At 46.6% G+C, this 22266-nt stretch overlaps 1 long non-coding RNA gene across 1 annotated transcript; it reads right to left on the bottom strand.

The window, feature by feature from the left end:
* Positions 1–14540: 14540 nt before the first annotated feature.
* LOC137764959 (uncharacterized) lies at positions 14541–19581 on the bottom strand. The gene is made up of 3 exons (XR_011074088.1): positions 19282–19581; positions 16930–17036; positions 14541–15777 (listed from the first exon to the last, which is right to left on the bottom strand). It is a non-coding gene; the product is annotated as an uncharacterized lncRNA (long non-coding RNA).
* Positions 19582–22266: the final 2685 nt, after the last annotated feature.

The following is a 22266-nucleotide window of genomic DNA, read 5'->3' as shown; positions in this document are numbered from 1 at the left end:
TCCGCGCGCAGGGCGGGCTTGGAGAGTGGACACCACCACGAGCCGGCGGCCCCTGGAGCCGAGCTGCGCCCGGGGTGCGCGGGGGCGGGTGGTCCGGAGAGCCCGCCGACTGGAGCCGGGCCTTCAGGCCGTCCCGCGAGTCTCCCCGCCCCCGCCGCGCCGAGAGAACCGTAACGCGGGAGTCCGCAGAGAAGGTTCACAGTCGCCGAGGAATCCCGTGGCCGCCACCTTCGCGGATCCCTGGGACCAGCCTGGGGCACAGTTTGACATCCGGAAACGGAGGGACCGGCCCTCTCCCGGACCGAGAGATTCTGGTTTCCTCGATCCCCATCCTAGGTGAACTAGGAGACTCAGGTGTTGGGTATGTCAAACGGGAAGCTCCTCAACCCGGCTCCATCCTGCCTGCCGCACCTCGGCCCGGCGAGGCTTCTGGCTGCCTTGAGAAGTTCCCTCGCTGGCTCTGTGCAGAAAGAAGGCGGCTTCTAGGCAGTCTGGCAGCGGCTCTGACGCGGGAGGGTTCGCCACCTCCTCGCCATCGCTAACCCGTCCCATCACATCCCACCTCGCATTCCCACCCCGCCCTCCCTTTGCGGTTGCGGAAGTTCCTGACCCGAGTGTATGTCTTCCAGTTTTTCACATCCAGGGTGAGGATCGGCTTATATTTTGTGGACCCCTGGGCAAAGGTGGAAACCAGTGAGAAGAGAAATTCCCCTAACCCGCCGCCCAGCCCCCATTTTCAGTCTCTTACACTTTAAAAAATAGTTCAGTCAATTAAATCGGCCTAAAGCTGCAATACTTCTGTGCCTGGGAGTAGACTAGAAACCTAACGAACACAGAGCCCAAACCGCCCCTTCTCTTGTCAGGGCAGCCGGACTGGCGGCCATTCACTGGCTTTTTACTAACACCCCGGGAACAGCCTCAGGCTGAGCAGGGCGCCCAGAAGAGGCTCTTTCTGGAAAGGTTCCCTGGGCTGCAGCGGGGGGAAGTGTTTCTTCCCTGGTCCTCTGCGCGTCCCACCCTTGGCATCTGGGGCAATCCTTGGGGATCTGGACCCTGCAGGAGGGACACAGAGAATGTCTGTCCTCCTTACTCTCCCTTCCTCGTCCATTCACAGAGTGGGGACTCTTGCCTTCTGCATCCTGTGTGGGACTGGCCTTGCTTACACACACAGACTCACCCCTGGGGCATAAGGAGAAACAGGCAAAGGAGTCAAGATAAAAATACTTGGGCTTGGGCTTCCCTGGTGGCGCAGTGGTTGAGAATCTGCCTGCCAATGCAGGGGACACGGGTTCGAGCCCTGGTCCGGGAAGATCCCACATGCCGCGGAGCAACTAAGCCCGTGAGCCACAACTACTGAGCCTCTGCGCGTCTGGAGCCTGTGCTCCGCAACAAGAGAGAGGCCGCGACAGTGAGAGGCCCGCGCACCGCGACGAAGAGTGGCCCCCGCTCGCCGCCACTAGAGAAAGCCCTCGCACAGAAAGGAAGACCCAACACAGCCAAAAAAAAAAAAAAAAAAAATACTTGGACTTGCAGGCGTACGTGTCAAGTGGTTGACAAAAAAATCTCAGAAATGATAGGTTGTTCAGGGATCACAGAGATGGGGGGAGCTGTGGTCGGAGAAGCCCTTGGGCTTACTGAACTGTCAGGAAGGCATTTAGATGTTGGATGAGATGAATGGAGGGTGGGACCTGGCCAGACTGTGAGTAGCTGGGGCAAAGCCACCAGGAGATGGACATGCAGAGTGCAAATGCCAAGCAGCAGGGTTTGCACTCGATCGTGGAAAACGCTGGATTTGGGATGAAAATTGACATGACAAAGACCATCCTTTAGAAGGAAATGGTGACTAGCGTTTGAAATAGTTTCACAAGAATTTCCTCCCTAGTTTATTGGGCAAACATTGTAACGAGAGCAAAGAATATCAAAAATGTAAAAGCATTCATCTTGCCCCAGTCGGATGCAGGACATGCTTTTATTTTCCCGTCTTTGCTTCTATCCACATACATTTTTCATGCCTAAAGTCAATTTTTTATTTTCCAGATTTCTCTGAACATGTTTCGTGTTGCTATATACTCTCTTCATAGTTACACTTTTTATATTGTTCCATGTATTAGGTGAGAAACTTTGAGCAGCTTCAGCTTTCTAAGACTCAGTTTCCTCATTTTAGAAATGAGGATAATTAACACCTGTCAGGAGATTATTGTAAAAGTATGGTTTCATAGTTGACTAAGTGTTCAATAAATGATGACAATTGCTACTATTTTTAACTTCTAGTTCAGAGCTTAGATTCCATTCTCTTGTGACGTTTGATGCAGATCGAGTTATTACAGTTTTACTCTCTCAAATATTTGTAACTACAAAATACATTCACACATTTTATTTCACTTGATCGTACCCGCAAGCTTTTTCGGCATTTTTCCTATTTGCAGATGGAGAAACAACGAGAGGTTTGTCGCCTGGTGACTGATGCGGGGTGGGGGGGGTGCTTAGCTCTTCCGACCCCCATCCCCCATTTGTCCATGACACCAAGTGGCCCTCCATTCACTGGACTGGGGCTTCAGTCTGATGGTTTTCATTGACTTCTTCTGTATAAATTGTTTTATGTAAAAAGTCTGTTTGTCACTTTAGAAAATTATATTGTCTCCATTACAAGTCGTTTTGGGCTTTTCTACTCTCATCTCAGACCACTCTCCCCTGCTCACCACACCTCAGCTGCGCGGCCTCCCATTCCTCGAACGTGACAAGCACATCCCATTCTCAGGGCTTTGGGGTGTGCCTGGGATGCTCTTCCCTCAGGTGGGCGTGTGGCTTATTCACTTCCTTCTGGTCTCTGGTCCAGTGTCACCATCTCAGGCCTTCCCTGACCATCGGATCTATAGTCCATCGGTCTGTCTGAAGACGGCTCTATCCCCCTCCTCCGCTTTATTTTTCTTCACAACAGTTCGCAGAGTGCCATCATGTTATTTAATTCCTTTTGGATACCTCCGTCCCCTACTATATAAGCTCTTCTCAGGCAGGAAATTTATTCACCGCTGTATCCTTAACCTCTACAGTTGACCCTCGAGCAATGCCGAGGATTAGGGGTGCCGTGCTGTGGAAAATCTACCTATAACTTTAGTCAGCCCCTCCTATATGTGATTCTGCATCTGCTGATTCAACCAACTGCGGAGCACGCGGTACTGTAGTAGGTATTTATAGAAAAAAAGAATCCGTGTATAAGTGGACCTGCACAGTTCAAGGGTCAACTGTATTTCAGTGCAAGGCATATAGAAGGTGACGATAAATTTGAATGGATATGTTGAATGAGTAAGTGAGTCACTATTGGGAGAGGTGATCCGGAAGCCCCGAGCCCCCCTGCACATTCATGTAGGGCAGGCCAAGGTTACAAGGCCCTGACTCATTATCTAGGCCATCTCTCAGAGTTGTGTGTGCAGCAAGCCACCTTAAAGGATGAAGTAACCTCTCCCCCTGGGCAAAAGGCAAGCTTGCTTCCATTACTATAGCCGTGGTGAGCCCCCCAAGCTCAGTGTTCCTCTCCTGTAACAGAGACCCCTGCCTGTGCAGGATCCAGCCCAGGCCCTTTCCGTAACCCCCATGGGACTTGGGAAACGCGGGGAGCCGGCATACATGAACCTGGAGCTCTGGCTACAGCTTTTCCCCAGAGGAATAAAGTCCTCTGTCTCTGACCTGGGGGTCTCCTGTCTTCTGACAGCATCTTGGAAACAGTTACAGGGTAGCTTGTTAGCTTGCAGGCCAGGTAAACTCCCAGGCCCTGCACAGTACTTGCCAGGCCTTTTTGGTTTGCTGATTTTTAAATTACAATTCGCAAAATTCTTTCGCCCCTTTGAGATTATTTCCTTGATACATTTTCTCCCAAACCTAATAACTGAGTTGAACTGTAGGAACTGCGTGATTGTTCTTTTTACATACTTTCAAACTTTACCTTAGAGAGATTTACTGGATTCACTGTTGTGTTGGCCCTGGCTTTGGAGAAACAAGAGAGAGACTGACAGCCTTGACAAAATCAATTTTTTTATTCGAAAAAAAGTTTAATTGGTGTATAATGATCTATTTTAATTGTTTTAATTTGCATTTCTTCAATGGCTAAAAAAGGCCCTGATTTTTCCACATGGTGATTTATTGTCTATATATTCTTGTGTAGAAACCGTTCATCTCCTTTTAACTACTTTATACAGGAATCTGGGTACCGACCTTATGACTATTGATCAATTTCAGTGTAATTATAGAGCAGATTTTCATCTGTGTTGTTGTCACATACTTTTTTCTGTCATTCCTGTGTTCATATTTATAATTTTATTACATTTTGTTGAATAATTTATTTGCTTTACATAATAGGACTCATTGATCTTGTCTCCACCAATGTCTGCAATTTACTTTGCAATTGTAAGTTGCTTTGCTGCCCTTTATTTCTGTTTCTCAAGTTTATGGATGGATTTGGGAATTCAACTCCTTGATTCCTCTGGAGTCGTTGTGTGTGGTGCAGCAGGAGATGGTGATCAGCCTTCTCATCCCCAGGCCCTGTGTGATCGTCTGCAGCGAAGCCCAGCCCTGACTGTTGAGGGCAAGACATTGAGGTGGTACAGATGCAGGTGAGATGTTGTCCTGGCCCGAAGACCCTTCATCCATCTGTTGCATGACCGAAACGCAGCAAAATGTGCCAACCGCTGATTAGAAGTAGAAACAAAGGTGTCTGATCTTGCTGGGGGAGAGGAGTCACCTCCCATGGGAAGGAGCAGAGGGGGAGGCAGCCTTTGACCTGGACATTAAAAGATGGAGGACTTTCCCTGATGGAGGTGAAGGAGGAGGGAGGCATAGCCGGCTGGGGGAAGAGGGTGAGCAAAGGCTTGGAGGCCAAAGAAGAAGAACAAAAACAACAACAAACCCAAGGCACCGGCAGAGAATAATCAGGAAGTGCCTGACATTGACTGAACAGCAGTTCATTGCCTTCTGGTTTGTCAGGTCTTGCTTTTAAAGAAAACAGAGGTAGAACATTTCAATCATCTTTAGTCAGCTGATCCCGCTATTTCTCTTTAGTGTTTCCATGCATCTCCCATGATTACCTTCTGCTGCTGTTATTAAAAAAGCATTTGTTCTTTGATATTATTGCCCTTGTGTTCTCCCAGATGATTTTTAATGTTATTTTATTGGGCTCTTTTCCTATTTGTTCATCGTCTCAGACCAAGTGTAAGTGTCACCTGCTTTGAGAAGCTGGTCCTGGTCCCCACCTCTGCCCCACCCCCAGCCTCAGCAGTACTCTTGCTCTGGCTGGACCCTGAGGCCAGTCCTGGGACAGGGCAAGTTTCTGCCTCTCCCATGGAAGGCAGCAGGATCCCTGAGGTTATGGCTGGGTCGCTCCCTGCCCTTCCTCCCAGCATCTGCACAGTGCTGGGTATGGCTCAGTGAGCATGCATGCATGCATGAATGAATGAGTGAATGAATGAATGAACGAATGAGTGAGTGAATGAATGAATGAGCGAATAAGTGCATGAATGAGTGAGTGAGTGAGTGAATGAATGAGTGAGTGAGTGAATGAATGAATGAAGGGAGCCAAGAACCAGCTAACTGAAGGTAGAGAGCAGTTGAGGGTGTGGAAGGGTATCAGGGAAGATATCTGGTCGTGGAAGGTGAGGAGAAGGGATCGGTTAAGCATGAAGCCAAGCAAAAGTAAAGAAACAGCAAAAGAGAAGGGAGGAAATATAGAGTTTCAAAAAAAACTGCAAAAAAAAATAAAAGTTTGTAGTTGGGGAGGAAGTTAGGATCTAGTGGGGAAGCACCCCCGTATCACAGCCCAAACACCACCGCCTCAGACGGGTCTCATGCATTAGTTCTGAAACCTCAGCGTGCATCAGAGTCACCCAGAGAGCGTATTAAACCCAGATGGCTGGGGCCCAGCCCCAGAGTTAGGCCTGAGCTGAGGGCCAAGAGTCTGCATTTCTAATGAGCTCCCAGATGTAACTGCTGATCCTGGGTCCACACTTTGAGGACCACTGGTCTAAAGCAGGTTTTCAGCTATTCTCTCTCTACTTTCCACTTTCCTTATACGACTTATTAACCCTCACTCTGTGCAAGCGCTTTCTATCACTCGACACACTTAATTTTCACAAAAACCTTCTGTGATACTTTTATTATCTCCATTCTACACATAAAGGAAGAAGCAAGAGAAATTAAATTATGGTACCAAAATCATATAGCTAGTGAAGCTCTAAAGTCTGTTTGACAGTAAGAGCAATTTTAAATGCTGTCAAGATTGGGACTCACTGTCAGTGGTGGGACCCTGGACAAGGTGCTTACAGTCTAAGGCCTCAGTGTCTTTTTAAATGAGGTTATTATAGTAGCACATATTTCACTATGGGTTGTTGGGAGAACTCAATGTGTTAATTCACAAGAGCTGATAGCATAATTATGATCTGAAGTGTACCCGATTCTTAGGGGCCTGCCCTCCCAACTAGAATATAAATTCCATGAGGACAAGATGTTTGTCCTGTTGGTTTCTGGGACCCCAGAACACATAACAAAACCTAACACACACTAGACCCTCAATAAACACATCTCGTTGTCTTGTTTTTGGCCAGACAACTACTGAAGTCCGTGTGCCTAGAGCCCATGCTCCGCAACAAGAGAAGCCACCACAATGAGAAGCCCGTGCACCACAACGAAGAGTAGCCCCCGCTCGCCACAGCTAGAGAAAGCCCATGCGCAGCAACGAAGACCCAACACAGCCAGAAAGAAATAAACTAATTTAAAAAAAAAACAAAAACCTTTTCTTTTAAAACCAACATTACTAGTACCCTTGAGACAGAGCTTTTAGTATATTTGCATATGAACATCTAAGTGCATTTACTATGTCCATCTAGGTCAGAGTTCCTCAACCTAAGCACTGTTGACATTTTGGGCTAGATATTCTTGCTGTGGGAGAGGAGAAGTCTGTTGCCGTAGGATGTTTAGCCGCATCTTTGACCCCCACCCACTAGATGCCAGCAGCACCTCCCCAGGGCTGACAACGAAAAAACGTCTCCAGAAACTGCCGGATGTTTCCTGGGGGTCAAAGCCCCTGAAGTTGAGAACCAGTGACTTAGGTATTTCAGACATGTCTCTCTGGCTGGCCTCTCCCCTCTCAAATGTCCTGCTTGACCACAGAAGGCTTAGTCCTACTAGTTTCCCTTCCTACGGCTTCCCAGAGAAAGTTCCTCCACATTGGCATGGCCCCTGCCTTAGCTCCTCAGGAATCAGACAACAGCACTGGGGGCTGGATATGGCTGTTCCAAATCACCATATTGTAGGTGATAAGGTCCCTCCAAGGGTGGGCCCCTGAGGAGTTCTCACCCGTCTGGAGTGCCAGCCTCAATCCCTCAGTCCTCACGGCCCCACCCATTTCTGGGGTGTCTGGCCCTTGGAAGGTCCCATCAGAAACAGATGTTCCTCCTAAGGCCTTTCCTTAGTCGCTCCCCTCACCTAGACAATACCAAAACCCAAAGAGGTACCTTCCCTGACAGCAGAGTTATTTAATCTGCACTGACGCCTGGTGTGAAGCTTTACAAAGCAAGTGTGAAATGAAGACATGTCACTGCATCCTTCCAGCTACCATCCCAGCTCCTTTTTGCTCCTAATACAGACGGTTAAATTCCTGAACAAGAATGCTTCTGCGTGAACGTGCACACACGCACACACACACAAGAACAAAGAAATTTTAAGAACAGTATGGTCCAAATCCACATTTGGAGGAATTTTTTTCCCCTAAAGGAAATGTGACCCGTATTTCACACCCAGTGAACATGCCCTTTTATGGAGCCGTGTGGACCAGTTTCCTTCCTTGTGGTTCCTGAACATCTCTATTCCAGAAAGGACTGCACCCCTGCCTTGGCATAACCAAAATGCTCAAAGGAACTGCCTGCCGGCAAAGGTGAAATTCAGGTGTCCACCTCCAGAGAAAGCAATAGCTGCCTGTGACTTTAAAATAGCCATCTCTCCTCCTCACACCCACTGCTTGTCTTTATCAAGGTTTTAAAAAGCACAAGGACTAGCCTCAGGCAGGTACCCCATTGCATCCATAGTTAGAAATAAATCTAGAAATGCATCCTCTATACATTAACATATGTCATAGTGTCATCTGCCTTTATAAAACGATTTTTAGCCACATTTCCTCAATTATGATTTACATCGAAATTTAACAGTTAAAGCATATTCCTCTCCTACGCTATGAATGTCTATAATTAGCCCTCAGCCACCCAGAGATTTGTGTTCTATCTGGAGTGGAAGAAGGTGGTCTTTTTCTCACCTCACACACAGGAAGGAATTGATCTGGGTTTGGTGTTGGTCCCAGCCTCCCCACTCCTGTGACTCTGCTTTAGAATAAAAGTGGGCAAAAATAATTTTTCCAGATAAGCAACGAGCTTATCTGCAACTCACTCTCAAGTAACATTAATGTTCAGGTGGTGACGGGGAAGAGGAAACACGTTCAAGGAAACATCCAGGCATGACTGGCGTTTGTTTATCCACGGTGTGGGTGTTGAGGCCAATTTGTTTGCAGGAATGTGGGAGAGATAGTGCCTTAGAGTAATCGTTCCTCCTACAACTCTTGGAGTTTTAATTAGCAGATGGGTTCCATTTTTCTCCCCAGCTACTTTCTTTTCCAGGACCAAAGGTAATTTTTTTTTTCCATGCATTCAAACCTCAACCCTTGAAAATCCCTCCATTCTTACTAAAGCAAAGACCTCTAGCAAAGACTCTTGGCCTACAGCTGAAAGTTCTCCAATGTCAATGATGATAATAAAGCCTATCCAAGAGCCGCCAAGACCCTGCATCAATAGGTTACATCCCAGGGTGGCTCCACTGAACGGAGGGCCCTGCCTAGTTCAGTGTTTCCCACGCTCAGTGGTCTCTTCCCACCAGTCAGGGAATTAGCCAGTCTAATTACCTCTGGCTCATCTTCCCACATGTTGCTTCCCAGCATCAGAAGGGGTTAGAAACAGAATAAGGAAGACGAGGGGGTGCATGGAAGAGAAGGGGTGTCTCAGTGGACTTTTCCCGCATTTTAAGCAGTTCACAGGAAGGCAAAATTGGAAAGCACGGCTGTAATGAGATCTGGAATTACCCACATTCCCCCTGCAGGCTAATTTGCACCCTGAACCCTATCTGAGCTGTTGATTTAGCCCCAGATCCTGTAACTGAAACATCAGCCCTAGAATGACTAATAGTTGCAATTTCTAACTCCAGAGGAGCAAAAGAGAGAAGTGCTTAGAAAACAGAATAAATCCAAGATCTCTTAAGTCTCTTAATTTGGAGAGGTCAATTAGGAAACACCTCACTGAGAGAAGTACAGATTAGAAAAATCGATCAAGACCAGATGATACTTGGTATATTTAATGTATAGATTTATAGGATGAATACAGAGAGCCATAAAGAAATATCCTACCAATCTGTTGCTTGTTGGTGAATTTTAGCGATAAGGTGTTAGAGAAAAGCATTAAATATTTTGAAAAAGGCATGGATTTAAGTACGGATTCAAGGAAAAATTCCTCACTCACTGTCTTGCCTCACAGTCTTGGATGAAAACCCCAGTTTGGCCCAAGATCCTTGGGGGCAGAAGGTATTATGATTTCTAGAAGCCTTGGACTTTCATTCCTCCTGGGGGGAGGGAGGGTGTTCTGAGATGACTTCAGATTCTTGAGCTGCAGGAAAGGCCTCGGTGGTTCCTATTTCCCTGCTGTGATAACTGGTTGCTAAATGAGCTTCAGAAGTTGGAAGCGGGAATAATACCTTCAAGTCGCCCAAGCCATGCCAGTTGGGCTCACCTCTGCCTCCGCTTCTCCTCCCTGCCTCTATCGTTTTGATCTTTCTCTTTCCTGGAATTTGATTTTCTGCGGGTTGTAAGAGGGAGTCACTATCATGCCTGCGCCGTGGACTTTCTTTAACGTTTATAATTTCAGATTCCAACACATTCCAGGCACACTCTTTTATCTCCAAAAGTTTGAATTCCTTTTTGGGCTTTACAGAAAGTCTGGTCTCTGGATACTCTTTACTTTAGGCAAACTTAACTTTTACCTTAAAAAAAAAAAACCTTTATTGTGCACGGAATTATTTTCCTTCTATGAAATTTTTCTTTCAGTCTCTAAGGATTACAGAGAAAGCAGAGGGCTTTCAAAATTCTCTTTCTTGGTTTTGAGCCCGCTTTTCCTTCAACATCTCCAGATGCTTCCCAAACGATGACGTGACCAGAGGCTCAGTTTGCCAACTGAGAGGACAATGAAGGGGGACCCTGGAGCCTGACACGCGTGGGTGCAAACCCCAGCTCAACCGGCGGCCAGCAGAGCCCCTTGGTCAGGACACCACTGCTCTGCATGGCCGTCCTCTTGTCTCCTTGTAGCTTGTCGCCCTAATAAGGGAGTGACTATCTTGTCACATCCCGCTCCAAACAAGACCCAGGGTAACACGATGGACCCCTCCCCTTCTTCCCTCTTTTCCATCTCCCCCTTTCTTTCCTCACTTCCTTTCAAGCCCTCAGAGTTGACAACCAGCTCCCCCTTTAGGATCAAAGGACTTGGTCCCCTGGCAGCTGGGGGAGCTGCCACAGAGAGTCCTCCACCCCTGGCTTATTCTGGAATTGCCTCTGCTGAAGGGAGCCCCTGGCCCAGGTCGCAGCCCCTCCCAGGACCGCTCAGCCATGACCAACACAGAGTATAAAGTCTCAGCCCCCCTTTCCAACTTGAGAGTCAGAAGGATCATCTCAGCTTCAGAGCCCCCAGTGGGCTTAGCTGTGAATTTTTGGTGACTGTGTCCCAGCTCAGCTTCTCCCTCAGCCCCTGAAGGTGATGTTTTCCCCTGAGCCACACCCCAATAAACTTCCTGCACACTAATCTCCATCCCAGCATCTGTGTCCTAGGGAATTCCACCTGCAACAGCTGTGATGAGGTAGGATACCGAAGACACAATTTGATGGATGAGGAAGTGCACATTAAATAGGTTGAGAGCAATACAAGGTGACGGCTAACGAAGAGTCGTTAAGTTACCATTCAAAAAACACATTCACAGGAAAACTTCAATGCGGTGAAAATAGTGAGGGGGGCTTCCTGGAGGAGGTGTTGTAAGTGTTGGGGCTTCTTGATGGGTAGGACTTGAAAAGAGGAAAGAACAACACAGGATGCTTTTGACAGAGGCAATCACTCAAGCAATTTGAGACTGAACATCCCTAGTTTGTGAAACAGGAGTTCTAGGAAGGCAAAGCAAACACCATTTGCTGGGGGGTGGGAGGGAGCTAGATATAGGGTATGCTAGACTGTGGTTAAATATTAGATTTGGAAGAACTTTGACAGCCAGGCTGTGACATCCAATACCCACAAGCAGTGAGGAGCAATTAGGCATATTGGAGCAGATGAGGACACAAGGAAGCTTATCTAGGTATTGGTGACACTGATTCATTGTTGGGGCCAGGTGGGCAGAGATTTCATAGTAATACTTGATGCCAGTTATTGAAAATCACTCCTAATTTTACTTATTTTAACAAAAATCCACTATTTTTTACTTGGTTGTAAATGACAACCTGGATCCAAATTTCACTACATGTGTAGCTGTTTTATCAACCTTTGACTGTTCCATTGCAATTACACTTTCCCCCCTCCTGGGATGTTGGCACATAGCGTAGGGAGTTTGAGAGAGGTACCAGGGCGTGTACTGCCATGATTTCCCCCTCCTGGGTTTCTGTGCTTAGGAGTATTATTGATATTTTGCCAGCAGTTTTTATGACGGGTTAGCATTGGGACTAAATTGGAGGAAGGAAAGCAGGTGGGTGAAAATTCCACTGATGCAAGTGGCGTGTGAAGGGAGCTTGGCATCTGGGCAGGAACAACGTGTAGCATGTATCAACATCTCATTCCTTTTTATGGCTGAATAATATTGGACTGAAGTGTATAAACTACATTTTGTTTAACCATGTATCTGTTGATGGGCACTTGGGTTGTTTCTACCTTTTGGCTATTGTGAATAATGCTGTGATGAACATAGGCATGCAAGTAACTGAGTCCATGTTTTTGATTCCTTTGGGTATGTACCTAGGAGTGGAATTGCCGGGTCATATGGCAACTCTATGTTTAACTTACTGGGGAGCCACCCCACTGTTTTCCACAGCAGCTGCACCATTTTACATTTCACCAGCAATGTGTGAGAGTTACAATTTCTCTACGGCCTCACCAACACTTGTTATTTTCCATTTTTAAAACTATAGACATCCTAGTAGATGTGAAGTGGTATATCATTGTGGTTCATATTTCATTCTTAATTGCAGAAATTATTTTTGTGTATTTCTTTTTTCTTACTTTGCAACAATTTTAATAACCTAGCTCTATATTGATTTTTATTGTAAGCCTTTTAGAAATAGATACACTGGACTTAAGCTGCCTTAAAAGAGCTCACGTTTTGTGTTACGAAGCTCTCCATTCAAATTGCTTTTCACTTCCTAGATGATCTTGTCATGGAGGATTTTCTTTCTCTGTGTTTCTTTGTCAAGTCTCTAGTGTTATGCCTGTACGGTCCAGTGGAGATTCTTCTGTTTCCTGAGCAATTTGACAGTTGAACTCATCTAGTCAAAAGAGCTGATAGTCCTTGCTGTCTCTTTTGAGTAACATTTATATTCTGTTGGCAAGATACGAAACTCCCAGTATCAGAGTGTTCTTTATTGAGGGTGAACTGATACAGGACTATGGAAGTAGCTACAACCAGACCCACCCCTTACCCTGCCATGATTGACTTCATGACAAATTCTGAAATCCTCAGAATGTCTTTCTTTAAAAACTTCCCCAGCCAAATACTAGCCATTATTTTCATTAATGACTTTGAGAAGGGCTAATGGCAGTCAATCACAAAGGAAAATAAAACTCTCTTTTCTTTCTTTTCCTTATATGTTTTGAACATGAAATAGAGGAAAAGTATAAGGTAATCTTTGGGTATTGTTTCCAAATCTTTAAAAATTATGCCTGCATGTGAAAAAGCATTTGAGGAATCTATCACCCTTTGAAGATAAAGCACTAGATAAACTCGGAGTAGAAGGGAACTTTCTCAACCTAATAAAGGATATAAATGAAAAACCTATATAGCTAATATCATGTTCAGTAGTGAAAGTCTGAAAGCTAAGATTAAGAACAAGACAAGGATACCCACTTTCATCACTTCTGTTCACCATGTTTATAGCCACAGCAATTAGGCAAGAAAAGAAATAAAAGGCATCCAAATTGGAAAGAAGGTACTAAGACATGTCACAGGTGACATGATGTTATATGAAGAAAACCCTAAAGATTCCACAAAAAACTGTTAGAGCTAATAAACAAATTCATTAAAGTTGCAGGCTATAAGATCAACATGCAAAAATGAATATTTCCATACACAAGCAGTGACTAACCCAAAAAGGCAATTAAAAACAATTTCATTTACAATATCATTAAAAAGAATAAAATACTTAGGAATAAAATCAACCAAAGAGGTTCAGGACTTGTAAATTAAAACTATAAAATATTGCTGAAAGAAATTTTAAAAGACTTCAAGAAACAGAAAGACATCCTGTGTTCATGCATTGGAAGACAATATTGTTAAGACTGAAATACTCCCCAAAGTGATCTATAGATTCAATGTAATCCCTATCAAAATCACAATGGCCTTCTTGCAGAATAAAAAACCTGATCCTAAAATTTATACAGAGTCTCAAGGGACCCCCCAATAGCCAAAACAATTGTGCAAAAGAAGAGCAAAGTTGTAGGACTCATAATTCCCAAATTCAAAAGTTACTACAAAGTCACAGTAATCAAAATAGTGTGGTGCCGGCATAAAGACAGACACAATAGACCTCTGGAATAGAGAGTCCAAAAATAACCCCATATATTCATGGTCAGTTGATATTGACATTGATACCAAGACCATTCAATGGGGGAAAGAACATCCTTTTCAAAAAATGGTGCTGGGACAACTGGATATCCACACGTAAAGAAATTATGTTAGACCCTTACCTCACACCATATACACAAATTAACTAAAATAGATCAAAGACCAAAATGTAAGAGCTGCAACTGTAAAATTCTTAGAAGACAACATGGAGGAAAATCTTCATGACATCATTAGTTATCAGAGAAATGAAAATCAAAACCACAATGAGATATCAGTTCACACTTACTAGGATGGCTACAAGCCACAGTCAGACAATAACCAGTGTCACTGAGGATGTGAGAAATTAGAACCTTCATACACTGCTGTTAAAAATGCAAATGGTGCAGACACTTTGGAAAACAGCCTGGCAGTCCCTCCAAAAAGTTAAACATGAGTTACTATTTGGCCCAACAATTCCACTCCTAGGTATGTTCCCAAGCGAAATGAAAATATGTGTCCACACAAAAACTTGTACACAGATGTTCATAGCAGCATTGTTCATAACACCCCCAAACAGAAACAATCCAAATGCCTGTCAATGGACAAATGTTTAAATAAAATGTGGTATATTCATACAATGGATTATTATTTGGCCATAAAAAGGGATGAAGTACTAGTTCACGTGACAACATGGATAAATCTTGAAAACATGCTAAGTGAAAGAAGCCAGGCACAAAAGGCTTCATACTGTATGATTCCATTTATGTGAAAGATACAGAATAGGCATATTTATAAAAACAGAGAGTAGATTAGTGACTGCCAGAGGCTGGAGGCAGGGGGTAGGGGCTGCTAATGGGTACAGGCTTTCTTTTTGAGGCGGTGGAAATGTTCTAAAATTGATTGTGGTGATGGTTGCAGAACTCCCTGAATATGTGAAAAAAACTTTCAGTGGGTGAATTGTATGGTACATGAATGGTATAATAATATATATTATATCTCATTAGAGCTACCAAAAAAGGGTTCAAAGGGATTGGACTCCTCCAGCCCTTCCAACCTTGCCCTCACTCACGATAGAGTGGGAAAACCTCCAGTTTCAGCTGCTGGTCTCAAATTGGCCCCCTGTTTGTTCTTTTTGGGCTTCTCCTGTTCTTAGATCCATCAGCTGCTGCATTATTTCCCACTGTTTCCTCCTGCACTTTGCCAATAACCAGCAGGTCTGTGGCTGTTTGCTGCTTTGTCCCACTCACCTGTGCTTTGGGATTCAACGGGACACTCTGCAACCTACGTTTTGTTGTAATTATTGTCTGTGGTTTTTTTGTTTTGCTCTCTGGCTGCTCTGTTTTGATGTAATTATTGTCTGTGGTTTTTTGTTTTGCTCTCTGGCTGCTCTGTTTTTAGGTGGGGATTCAGAAAAATCAAAAACTTATTCTGTCAGGGTGACCACCATCTTCCTAGGAGCCCTGTAGGAGAGCTTTGTCAAGTACCCCTTTTTGATATGAATTTCAAAGATTCCTCCCCCCAACCTGTTTAATTCGTCTTTTGTCATTTGAGCTTCGTGGATGGGTCACTTGGAGATGAGGAGGTGGGAGTTCTGAGGGTGACCCGTAGCTGCCCACACTGCACTTTAGATGACCTGGGGGTCGCACCTTTCTGATCCATCACTAGGGAATCCATTGAGCCCCTTGTTTTAACAGCCTCGAGGCTCTGTAGCACGCTGGACTTTCCCAGGTTGTTATTCCTATTTTCTCTTGAGCTTCTCCAATAGTGCAATTCAGCCCATCTATTGCTTAGAAAATATTGCTATGGTAACCTATTCCGGCATGTAAAGCTGTTACTTAGAGTTGAGGGAAATGAAGGTGGACGAAAAAACTGAGTACTCCAACCGTTCCAGCACCGCTTATTCCCCAAAGGCACCTGAAAGAGTTAAGGGAAACAAACATGTAGGTATTGAATACATTGCGGCACTCTGTCCATCACAGATGCGGAAGGGTTCAATCCAGCTGGCGTTCGCAGAGGACACTTCTCTGAAGCAGAGAATGTTGGTGAATTTAATTCCTTGCCACACTGGGGTTTGCAGAAGAGTCTGTAATAAGACCGCCAGATGTCTAATTTGGGGTCAAAAGATAGCCTGTTTTAAAGCGTCTTAAATTCCTGTGGAGTTCTATTAAGATTTAAACTCCAGTTTCCACAGCTGTGAAAGTTGTTCCAAGGCTGAATGCAGAAGTCCAGTGTTTTACAGCCTGTGTCTTCCAAATGGTTGCCAAGGATCCCGGGAAATGTGCACAGGTACAAAGAAGTCTTTCAACTCGAAATGGGGGAAAGGTGCTATATTAGTTTCCTACGGCTGCTGTAATGAATTACCACACACTTAGTGGTGTAAAGCAACACAAATTTATTATCTTACAGTAATCGGAAGTCCAAAGTGGGCCTCCCTGAACTAAAGTCAAAGTCTCAGCAGAGCCTTTTGGAGGCTCCAGGGAGAATGTTTCCTTGCTTTTCCAGCTTCTAGCGTCTGCCTGCATTCCTTGACTCACAGCCCTTCCTCTGTCTTCAAAGCTGGCCAGGTAGTATCTTCAAATCTCTCCCTGACTCTCTGATCTCTGCTCCTGTTGTCACATCACCTTCTTTGAGTCTGACCCTCTTGCCTTTCTCTTATAAGGACCCCTGTGATCACAGTGAGCCCATTTGGGCAATCGAAGATATCTTTCCATCTCAAGATTATCACTTAATCACATCCACAAAGTCCCTTTTGTCACGTAAGGTAGTGTATTCATGGTTTCTGGGGATTAGGACATGGGCATTATTGGGGGGGGGCATTATTTTGGCTGCCACAGATCCCAACATATCCGAGGTACTCCTGCTCTAACCAGAACCTGGTCTTTTCACCTGGGTCCCTATTGAGCTGAAACCCTCCAGGCTCTGGTGCCAGGGGAGCTAGAAGGTCACCTTACACCTCAAAGCCAAGGATGCCCAGGGATGCTGTTAGGAAACAGACACTTCTTAAGTTTTACTTAGAGTGGGGAAGACATCAAACAGGAAAGTGTCCTGCTTAAATCAATTACTCACCTGCCAGCCTTCTCGGAGACTCTGTTTCTTCGACTACCCTCACTTTCTCTTTTCCATCTTCAATGTCTCGCTCCTTTGCCCAAGGATATGTTTAAGCCTCTTCTATCCTAAAAAAGCAAACAGCATTACCTTCCCAGGACACCACAGCGGCTCTTGACCTAGGCAAGGTGGCAGTTCAAGAACCCTTTTACTTAACAGGAAATGAGAGCTTATTACACAGGACACCGTGTAGCTGCTGTACAGGACTCTTCACCACCCTCTGTCTTTGTGTCCACCTACAAATGCTTCCTACTCTTCTCCAAATACAGAGCCCTGGCTCACCTGCTATTCCCCACCACACATCACTCCTCACCATCCTCTCATGCAGCCCTGCCCCCGGCGTTGCCACCAATTTCGCTTGGCACGAGCAGTTCCCACCACCCGGAATATCTTCCAGTCCTTGCTCTTCTTCTTTACCCAAGAGATCTCTCCCGGGCCCTCCTGTCTCTGGTCAATGCTCGCGTCATCCATGAATCCCCAGGCAGCATTAGCGGCCCATCCTCAGGGCTCACACGAGGCTCTGCTCATGATGGATTTACTTCCGAGTGTCTCCTCCTCCCGTGGACCACAAGCTCCTAATGAGTAGGGATGGAGTTGCTCCCCTCTGCTGCTGCAGCGTCTAGCACAGCGCCTCATCCAAAGTAGTTACTCAGTACAGTTCTCATGGGTGACGGAATGACTCCAAATGTCCTGCTGCAAGTTCTCTTCTGACTTCTGGTCCTTCTTGCCTCTTCCCTTGGAGATCCTGCTGAATTCTCCACGTTGACTTGCTCCGAAGTCCCTCTTCTTCCCCAGAAATCAGCACCTCTTCCTGATTTCTTTTCTGTTCAAGCCCTGTTTATTAAACTCTTAAGTCTGTGTGCTAGACACAAGGGGTACAAAGAGAAATAAGGCCCAGAGCCATGCCCTCAAGGAGGGTCTAGATCAGGGTTTCCCATTCTTGATGCCGCTGACGTTTGGGGCTGGATCATCCTCTGTTGTGAGGGCCCGTCCTGCGCCCTGTAGATTGTTTAGCGGCATCTCTGGCCTCTACCCGATAAGTGCTGGGTACGCATCCGCCTCCCAATCATGACGACCAAAAACGTCTGCAGACATTGTCAAATGTCCCCTGTGAGACAAACCTGACCTCCGTTGAGAACCACTGGTCTAGATGCAGAGACATCAAGAAACAGAGAGAGAAAAATTTCCAAATGAGGTAGATGTAAGCACAAAGTACAAAAATGATCTGTAAGAAAATTAAATCGGAGACTTGGAAAATACTTGTATGTGCACTGATGAACTGGCCAAGAATCTAAAGCTTCGTCACATGAAATAATTAAAAGGCAACACAAGACAGCATTTTCATGATGGGAGACGAGGGGGTTAAAACTTGTTCAGTCCTTGCTATGCAGAAGCTGCTTTGCATTTGTTGACTCATTTCATTCTCACGACAATCCTGCGAGGCAGGGATGGTTTTCCATTAGTTAGAGGAGGAAAGTGAGTTAATGAGTTAAGGTTACATGCTCAAGGCAACACCTCGGCTTCTTTGTATTTGCTAATGGCACCACATTCCTCTCCGCCCCCCGCCCCCCCCCCCCCCGTCTTTGTGGTCAGCACACTGTCTTCTTCGAGCCACCCCAGTGTCACCCCCGAATCCATCAGTGTCATGTCTGGAGGACTGCAGCATCACAATGTCTCATATCTGCTCTTGTTTCCTTCTCTAATTCCCAGCTTTCCCCACCTCCAGTTTCACCCTGGTCCTCTCCACCCTAAACATTAGCCAGCATGATTCCTAATGCACAATCTGACACTGCACCCGCTTTCTTTCCACTGAGAACCAAATTAAAGTCCAAGCTTCATGGCTTGGCTTTCTAGCCTCCTTTCTCTGAGTTCCACCTAGGTTCCTAGCCCCGTCTCTCACTGCCTCCTAAAGTACACGTCCTGCTCGGCTAAGAAAGAGCAGCTAGTATATCTCAAGTGCTTATATTGGTTCATAGACCCTTACAGCAGCCCAGTGAGGTAGACAGTACTGTTCTTGTTTTACCCAAGCTGCTTCATTTTTGCCTTTGCTCAGGCTGTTCACATCGTTGCCTGGACACCTGGTTCCTCCCTTCCGTCACCCCCTTCGCTCCAGGTAAAGCCTCCTGCAAGACTCCGCTCCTTCCCAAAGCTACTCTCTATCATTTAACCCTCGGAGATGGTTATTCTCTCTGTATAGTACATTGTCCCTGTATTAATGTCATATCCCTCTCACAGTAAGCTTCTAGAATGGCATCAGAACCGCCCCTACACTCCTGGGGTTCCACCCTTAGTAGATGCTCAAACACTCGTTACCTGAACAAAGTTGAGGCCCAGCGCTCACGTGGTTTCTGACCTTTAACATTTTTCCTCTATCACAGCCGCCCTGGTAGCCCTGTTGACCGGAACATCAGGGCTACGAGGCACGGCTCCTGAGCCCTCGGCCAGCATCGCCCGCTCTGTCAGGGCTCAGGGGCTCGGTGTCCCGTCTGCATCTGGGGACACCCGCGCCAGCCCCGAGCAGGATGGAGCCTGGCGAGCGGGCGCCCCTGCTCTCCCCCTACTCGCCCCGCCCCCTTTCCTCTAGCCTGGGGCCGGGGGAAGGAGCTCCCTAGGTCCCTCCTCTGCCAACAAAAGGAAGACCGATCAGCCCGCGGATTCTGCGCGGAGGGGCCGCGGGAGCGCAGACGCAGCCGCAGACGCCGGTCGCTCCCGCTCGGCTGCCGCGCCCCCTGCTGGCGAGATGCGGAATCACAGAAAGCGCACGACACCTCCCGGGCTTTAATGGCCTAGGTCCGAAACCATGACGTTTTGATGGTGGGGAGAGGGTGTGAGAAAGCAGGTACGTCCGAGGAAACATTGTTTTGTTTCTGACCCACCCTAACCCTTTTCTGATATTCTCGGTAGTAGCTTCAATAGCTGTCATTTCCAAGAGCTGACTCGGCTCCACTCGGTGCTCAAGTTTTCCTTTGCTCTAATGCGTTTAATCCTGCGGATGCCGTGACTTCCTCCCTTTCTGTGGATGAGGAAACTGAGGCACAGAGAGGGAAGTCGCTGTTCAAAGCCTCACGGTCCGTGGTGGAGTCGGGATTCACACAGGTTGTGACTCCAGAAGCTGCGGCCCTGGAAGGTTCGATGAGGGCAGCCCGGTCCGTTGCCAGCGCCAATGCTCCACACGAGGCTCTGAGAAATGCGAAGGCCCCACGTTCTCCCGCCCCGCAGGCCCCCAGATCCAGAGCAGTACTCCATGATCTTTCCCTGGAGGTGGTGAACTTGCCGCTTGTTCCTCCTTTGATGCGTCCTTGCCTCAAGGATGTTTGCATGTTTCAAGTCCTGGCTTTGCTCCACATCAGCCATTTTCCCTGTGTAGGAGGCAGGAGTCTGCGCGGGGAGAGCCTGGATGGTGGGAAGCAACCTGGACTTTCTACCCTCCCCCAACAGAGGGAGAGAGAAACCAAATCTGAGAGTCCCTTGAGTGTTGGAGGGGCCTTAGAGGTTATTTCTTTAGGTTCTTTCTTATAAGCAACAAAGAGCCACTCAATGATCTAAACTGAAAGGAATTAATGAAAATGACAGTGGATGGCTGGAGACCCCGGCTTGGAGAAGAGGCAGAAATAGGGGTTAGGTCGATAATGGGCAGGACCACAGCCAAAGTCACGTCCCACAGTCAATCTGGCGTTAAGTCCTGCTGCTGCCTGGACGCCACAGCTGGAGGCACCTCTGCTCCTGACGCAGCTGCCTCTGGAAGATGGATGAGGAACCCGCCACTTGCTTCTGCTTCTTTTTTAGTACCTGATTCAGCATTCTGATGCCTTCAGGTTACACCTAGGTCACAGCCCTCCTGACTACAGGGGAGGCTTTCTGCTTTCCGATGGGAAGTGATCCTACCTGCACACCAGGACTAACATGCCTCGGTCTCTGAACCCAGGAAGGAGATTAGATGCTGGGCAGCCCCACAAACCAAAGATGCCCACTACAGCGGTCATCTAGTTAAAATTTGTTTGCATCCCCTCCCCTCCCCCTGCCTTAAATTACAGATGAGATGCTGAGTCCTAGAGGGGAGAATGCCTTTCTTAATGACATCTCCTGTGCTAACGCCAACCAACTGGATCCCAGTTGAACGGAGCACTGTTGGGGGATCTCGGGGCTTTGGCTGGCTGGGGCAGGAATGGGGGCCAAGGTTGCTGTGCTGTCCTGCACTGTGCTTTCCCACGTAAGGCATTCAGACAAAGGCACAGCTGTTTCTTGCTGGAAAGCCTGAGTCTTAGGTGTCTCCTCTGGCCACCCTGCTTTGTGGATGGCTAAACACACTAACGCCATTTCCTGTGTCTGGTAATTTTACTTCACAGGATGAGAACATTACAAGGTTTAGCAAGAGACTGTGTTTGTACTCTAGACTGGATGTTCCCACACCTAGCCTTGCTGAGAATCATCCAGAGTCCTCTGCCCTGCTAAAGGCCTATATGGACAATCTCCTGGGCATGGGCAAGAAAAATCTTAAAAAAAAAAATCTCGGGGTTTCTTGTGTGGCACATTTCTTGTGTGGCATTTGGGAACCCACTTCCCAGAACAGAAGGCTGTCTTCCATAGGTAGAGAAGGTTCCAACAGCTCTTTATCAGCTGAAGTCCACCCGAACCCAAGGATGCAGAATTTCCAGGCTTAGAAATAGCTGGGACATTTCTCTATATATCATCTGCATGTCACATGACTTGGAAAACAATATTACAATTGCTTACGACATCTATCTTCTCTAGACCTACCAGGCTCCTAAGAGGAGCTCAGCCACACGCATCTGTGTCCTCTGCAGTTCCTGGCACCTAGCAGGCTCTTGATTCATGAACATTTAGCATTATCCAAAGTCATTGTTCCCTCCACCAAACCCCCCGATACAAATCAGCCTTGACAACTGCATGAATCACCTTGACAGTTGCCTTAGGAAGGTACTGCAGGATTGGAGCACTTCCCAAAACCTGGGTCTGATCAGAATTCCAGGGGACCTGGGCTGTCAGAAATCCTTGGCCTGTTCTCCAGAAGGCCCAAGATAGCTCAGGCTTCTCAGTGAGTCCTTGTGCCCGATTCCGCTGGGCAGCAGGCTTTTGGCGTAGGATTTAGGTATTCATAAAGACCGCTAACAGGTACTTCGTACTGTCCTAGCACCTTACATGTTAGTGCATTCAATTCTTACCACCTTACAAAGTAGGTTTTATTACTTCCTTTGTTCTACTCACTTCACAGGCCCAGAAAAGAGGCAGAGCTGGAATTTGAACCCAGGCATTTTGGTTCCAGAGCACTCATTTTTA

This window comes from Eschrichtius robustus, chromosome 5 (genome assembly GCF_028021215.1).
Source record: "Eschrichtius robustus isolate mEscRob2 chromosome 5, mEscRob2.pri, whole genome shotgun sequence".
In the NCBI taxonomy this organism is placed as follows: Eukaryota; Metazoa; Chordata; class Mammalia; order Artiodactyla; family Eschrichtiidae; genus Eschrichtius; species Eschrichtius robustus.
This window is presented reverse-complemented; position numbering and strand designations above follow the sequence as displayed.